Below are 6,920 nucleotides of genomic sequence, written 5' to 3'. Positions count from 1 at the left end.
TGTGAGTCTCATCTCACCATGGTTTTTACCTATTTGGGTTTTCCACGTATAAATATCTGTGTCTAGTGGTGAATGCTTTTGTGGTTATGATCTTATTTGTTGATTTGATTAACTACTTAACTATTTTGATAAGGCACGATAACTGGAAGCATGAGAGATGAATATGTTGATATTTGATTAAGCATTGTTGATGTTTACAAGATTGAAGTTGTTTACTGTTAAGTTGGTATAACAGTCAAACTGGTGGATGATTGATTGATGTTGGTAATATTTGAGACATTATCTTGATAGAGTTATTTGTTGATAAGTTTATTTTGAGATTGAGAGTTTATTATCAGTTTTTGAGTATACCGATTCACCCCCCTCTCAGTATTCTACCAAATCCTTATTCTTTCATCATATAATCAATTGGTATCAGTGCATCTTAGGTACTCTTAGATATCTAAGCCTAACAAATTGAGAAAAAGATCTTGTAGATCATGATGAAGAAAGAAGGTCCTGATTTCAACAAAGATAACTATAGGATATGGAGTGATAGAATGAAGATTTACATTAAAAGTCTTGGTATTCAATATTGGGAGCATGTAGAAACTCTATATGTTGCACCTATTGGTACTCTGATTGATGATCAGAAGAAAGAACAACAAGAGAATCATCAAGCATTAGAGGCTATTATCAGTTCCCTATCTGATGCTGAATATGTAGATGTTCATGGACTTGAAACTGCATATGAAGTGTGGAAAAAACTTGAAGAGATTTATAGTGGTGATGAACATGTAAAGATTTCTAAAGAAGAGAGTTTAAGAGGAAAGTTTAATGACATGAGAATGTCTGAAGGCAAAAATATCCAACAGTATGGTCAAAGGATTAAAGAGATAGTTGGTGAAATAAAAAGTGCAGGAGGGAAAGTGGAAGATGCCACAGTTGTCAGTAAAGTACTGAGAACCCTGCTACTAGTCTATGCTATTCGAGTTGTAGCTATTCAGGAGATGAAATCCATTGACAAGACTAAGGTAACTCTTGAATCTATTATTGGAAAACTTACTGCTTTTGAGCTAAATGGGTATGATGGCAGTGTAAAAAAATTAGAATCTGCATTTAGAGTTTCTGTCTCTAACCCATCTGTGAGAAGAAGTAGAGATACCTGCCATAGCTATGAATCTAGATCCAACAGAGATGCTGATGATGAAGACAGTTTAGTAGAGGTTGAAGCATTGTTGGAAAAATAACTGCCTAGAGGCACTAGTAAATACAGAGGTAAGCTACCATTGAAATGTTTTGCTTGCAATAAGATTGGTCATATAGCAGCTAATTGCCCTAATAGTGAAAATGAATACAAGAGAGACAAATTTAAGAAGTATAAGGGTAAAGGAAAGAGAGATTGTCTTGTACCTATTGACAGTGGTATTACTGATGATGAATCTGATGATGATGCTAGTGAAGATATTGTGTTTGTGGCTATTAAGGAAGAAACATCTGATCAGAAGGCTCTAGTATCCAAGATGGATAACTATGATGATTGGATCATTGATAGTGGTTGTTCACATCACATGATTGGTGATCAGAGAAAATTTCTTTCCTTGAAGGAATTTGATGGTGGTGTTGTCAGATTTGGCAATGACTCACCTTGTATGGTTAAAGGTAAGGGAGTTATTTCTCTTAATGGGAAGAGAAGTGCTAAAGATGTCTATTGGGTTGAAGGTCTTAAGCATAATCTTCTGAGCGTAGCACAACTGAATGACAAAGGATACCCACTGGAATTTAGAAATGGCATGTGCAAAATCTTTGACAACAAAGGTGAATTGATTACAACCGGTAAACAAACCAAAGGTAATCTATTTCATCTTAATCCAAAAGTTAGCAACTGTTTGATTGAAAAAATAGATGATAGTTGGCTTTGGCATAGAAGATTTTGTCACATAAATTTTGACAATATTGTTAAAGTGAGTAAGTCTAAGACAGTAAGAGGTCTACCTCAGATAGACAAACTAGTTAATGCTCTTTGTAAAGAATGTCAGTTAGGGAAGATGACTTCTTCTACCTTCAAGAGCAAGTCTTTCTCAGCAGAGCACTTGTTATATTTGGTTCATATGGATCTATGTGGACCAATAAGAACTAGAAGCATTTCAGGTGATAGATATTTAATGTTCTTCACTGATGTCTGTTCAAGGATGATGTGGGTCACATTCTTGAAAGATAAGAATAAAGCTTTTGGTAAATTCAAGGCATTTAGGGCCTTAGAAGAGAAAGAGAGTGGCAAAAAGATTAAATGTCTGAGAACAGATTAAGGCGGCAAATTCACTTCTGTGGAGTTCACTAAGTACTATGATGATAATGGTATCAAGCGACAAATTTCTACACCAAGGACACCACAACGAAATGATATAACAGAAAGAAACAACCGATCAGTGGTTGAAGTAGCTAGAACTATGTTGATACAAGGAGGTGTGGAAATTTTTTTTTGGAGAGAAGCTGTAAGTACAACAGTCTACACAATGAACCAGGTTCTGGTGAAAAAAGGTAAGGACAAGACACCTTATGAGTATTGGTATGGAAGGACACCTAATGTTAGTTATTTCAAGATCTTTGGTAGTAAATTTTTTATCAAAAGAGGTGATTACATTGGCAAGTTTGAAGTTAAGACTTGATGAAGGCATATTTATTGGCTATTCCACCAAGAGTAAGGCCTACAAATGTTTCAATAACCGGACTCAGAGAATTGTTGAGAGTGTTGATGTTTGTGTAGATGAATGTCTTGAAGTTTTAGAAGCAACCAGTTCAGAGAGAAAGGATGAAGATCATTGTATTTTTCTTTTAGAACCTGAAACAGTTAAATTTGAAACCGGTAAGGCAAATCTTGATGTACTTGTTCAACAGGAATAGATAATTTCAGAGGAAGAAGATGATGAAGAAGCTGAACCTAAGGAGAATGATCATGTTATTCCTAGATATGTGAGACTGAATCAGAGTCCTGAGCAGATTATTGGGGATAAGGATGCTAGAGTACTTACTAGAACAAGACTTAGAGAGAACTCTTGCATGATCTCCACCTTTGAACCTAGAAGTGCTAAGGAGGCATTTGGTGATGATCATTGGGTGAAAGAAATGGAAGAGGAATTGGACTAGATTGAGAAAAAAACACTTGGACCCTAGTACCCCGACTGGTAAACAAGAATGCCATAGGTACTAAATGGGTGTTCAGAAACAAGTTAAATGAGGGTGGTGTTGTAGTTCGCAATAAGGCAAGATTAGTATGCAAAGGTTATGCGCAAGAAGAAGGAGAGGATTATGGAGAAACTTTTACACTAGTAGCAAGACTAGAAGGAGTAAGAACATTACTTGCATTTGTAGCTCACAAGAAGTTCAAGGTATACCGGATGGATGTCAAGTCTGCATTTTTGAATGGGATATTGAAAGAAGAGGCATATATAGAACAACCTGATGGTTATGGATTGACAGACAAAGAAGACATGGTATGAAAATTGCATAAATCTTTGTATGAATTAAAGCAGGCACCCAGAGCATGGTATGAAAGGCTTCATACACATTTGAGGAAGATAGACTTTGCAAGAACTAGTGATGACAACAACATTTATCTCAAGTCTGAAGGAGATAAAATACTGGTTAGTGAAGTATTTGTTGATGACATTATATTTGGAGGTAATGATGTCATGATAAACAACTTTGCAAATTAAATGAAGAATGAGTTTGAGATGTCATTAGTAGAGGAAATAAATTTTTTCATAGGCTTGCAGATACATCAGATTAAGATTGGTATTTTCATTACTCAATCCAAGTATGTGAAAGAAGTTTTGAAGACTTTTGGCATGAGTGACTGTAAACCTGTTGGAACTCCAATGATTACAGGTTGTAAATTTTCCAAGGAAGATGCATCTAAGTCTGTAGATGAGAAGGAATACAGGTCAATGATTGGCAAATTACATTATGTTGTTCATAGTCGACCAGATATTGCTCATGCAGTTGGTATTGTTGCTAGTTTTTAGAAAAATCCAAAGGAAGCACATATGATAGCAATGAAGAGAATCTTTAGATATCTAAAAAGCACAATTGACCATGGGTTATGGTATCCATATGGTGGAAACTTTGATTTGAAGGCATACACTGATGCTGATTGGGTAGGAAATATTGATGACCTGAAAAGTACTACCGGTGGAGCATTCTTTTTAGGAGGAAGGCTACTTTCATGGAGTAGTAAAAAGCAGAGTTGTATTTCACAATCTACTACTGAAGTTGAGTATGTAGCAGCTTATGTGAATTGCACACAAGCTATTTGGACGAGACACATTTTGGAAGGTTTTAAGATGAAGATCTCAGAACCTATCAAGATTTTGTGTGATAATACGAGTGCAATTAATATTTCTAAGAATCCTATTTTGCATGCTAGGACTAAGCACATTAAATTGAAGTATCACTTTTTGAGGGAGAAATTTCAAAGTAAAGATGTTATCTTAGAGCATGTTTATACCCAGGAGAAACTTGCAGATATCTTTACCAAACCTCTTCCTAAGACCACTTTTGAGTATCTTAGAAGTTAGTTGGGGGTTGTCCCTCTTCATGAAGTCAGTGTAGCATGACGTTGATTGCATCAGTCCCCAAACCACTTGCAGAACTTTACATGATTGATGAAGGAGTGGATGTATTCCATAGGGGGAGCATCAAGTTGTAATATGTTGATGCACAATGAGATTTTGATATTACATATTTTACTTTTCTTTTTGGCATTGCTATCAAAGGGGGAGAAGAATTATGTGATTAAGGAGAAGAATTATGTGTTTGATTTGGTAAACCAGTGACAGAATGAAGACAGACAAATCATGGTGAATACTTGGTAATGTAAACCAGGATTCCTATTCACAAATCACAACAACAATCAAAGGCATTGATATTTGTATTGCCATCAATGCCAAAGGGGGAGATTGTTGGTATTTTTAGATTGTTGGCATTTTGCATATAGATTTCATTAATGATATGTTGTCATTGATGTCAATTGAACCGATGAATGATATTGATAATATTGTTGATGTTACTATTGATATTGCTTTTGTCTTATAATCGGTATGATAAACTTTATGGAAGATGTTGCAAACCGGTATATGGTAGTTTGTAAGTTGAACCGGTGTATAAGGTTAAACATTGCTATGTTGTGTAAACTGGTAAACCCTACCAGTTGTTTTGTGTTAAACCCTAACCGATCAAGTTTGTTGGTTTATGTTGAGCGGTAATGATGGAGATATGTGTGATCATTGTATGAGGATAAGTTCAGATTGATTTGGCACGTTTGTTATCTTGGAAAGGAGCAAAGTGGATTGCATCAAATGCATAGCGCATGATGAGTTACAAGTCCGATGAAGCGGTGATCATGGAGCAGCTGGAATTTTCTTGATTAATGTGAAGAGATTGTTATGATTTCCAACGGTCAAGATTGTACCAACTTGTTTGTAATCTCGATGATGAGAATTAGGTTTTTGTTGTGTTACCGACCTATTTGATTTGTATTTAAGGTCGATGAATTTGTTTGTAAAAAAAGGGTTGGCAAAGTTGGAAAAAATTAGTTGAGTGTGTGGTTACCAAACCAGTGGATGGATCTGTAGTTTGTGTAAAGGCAGATTGAAGCTTAAGAAGGATCTGATCAAGTAGATGTAGTGCTATTCAGATAGATCAAGAAAACCTTTTGTTTTCTAACAATTACAACAGAAATCAAAATCCCCTAACCGGGTAAGCTCTAACAAGCTTGGTTACTTATTAAATCCTCTAACAAGGTGGTCCATTAGTTTGGATTCTCAAATCTTCCAATGAGGTTACTCCTAATAGGGTATTGTGCTTTTCATCAAGGCATATTTGTAAATCCCTTAACCGGGTGATTCCTAACTGAAATTAGTTCTTAATATGACTTATTGTAAAGCTTTAACAGGCTTGGCTCCTAACAGGGAAAACTTCATAAGAGTTCAGATAGCAATCCTTGTGAGTCTCATCTCATCATCGTTTTTACCTATTTGGGTTTTCCACGTATAAATATTTGAGTCTAGTGGTGAATGCTTTTGTGGTTATGATCTTATTTGTTGATTTGATTAACTACTTAACTATTCTGATAAGGCATGATATCTCGAAGCATGAGAGATGAATATGTTGATATTTGATTAAGCATTGTTGATGTTTACAAGATTGAAGTTGTTTACTGTTAAGTTGGTATAACAATCAAACCGATTGATGATTGATTGATGTTGGTAATCTTTGAGACATTATCTTGATAGAGTTATTTGTTGATAAGTTTATTTTGAGATTGAGAGTTTATTATCAATTTTTGAGTATACTGATTCACCCCCCCTCTCAGTATTCTATCGGATCCTTATTATTTCATCATATCATCACACATAACACCAACAACCATTGGAAAATACCATTCATCTTCTAATCAAAGATTATCCATGGCTCACTACAAACTGCAACAACAAATTTTAGAACCAAATTCTTGAATGAAATAAAATTGAACATATTATGTAATTACATAAAGCTTCTACTAAAATTGATACCATGTTATACATGGCATCATGACTAATATCATTTCCAAAAATCCACGAAAGGTGAACAAAGCTTCTCATGTACCATAAACTATTGCTTAGATTCAAATGAACAACTATATCATGTACTCCAAACAAATCATTTTCTCACTACAATCAACATATAAATGCAATAATGGTGATCAAGAATAAGGCCTACCCATTGTATTGTGACTAATAGAATACTACTTTCTTTTTCATGACTCCTACACTCAACTTAGGTTGCTGGTATTTTTCTATCCAATGCCATGGATATTGGGCAATCTTATAGGTTGGTTGTCCAACTTTTTGATTATGTGCATGAGTCATATTATCCATGTCATACATGTAGCAATTCAAGGG

This window comes from Cryptomeria japonica, chromosome 7, assembly GCF_030272615.1.
Source record: "Cryptomeria japonica chromosome 7, Sugi_1.0, whole genome shotgun sequence".
NCBI lineage: Eukaryota > Viridiplantae > Streptophyta > Pinopsida > Cupressales > Cupressaceae > Cryptomeria > Cryptomeria japonica.
Note: the sequence above shows the minus strand (reverse complement) of the source record.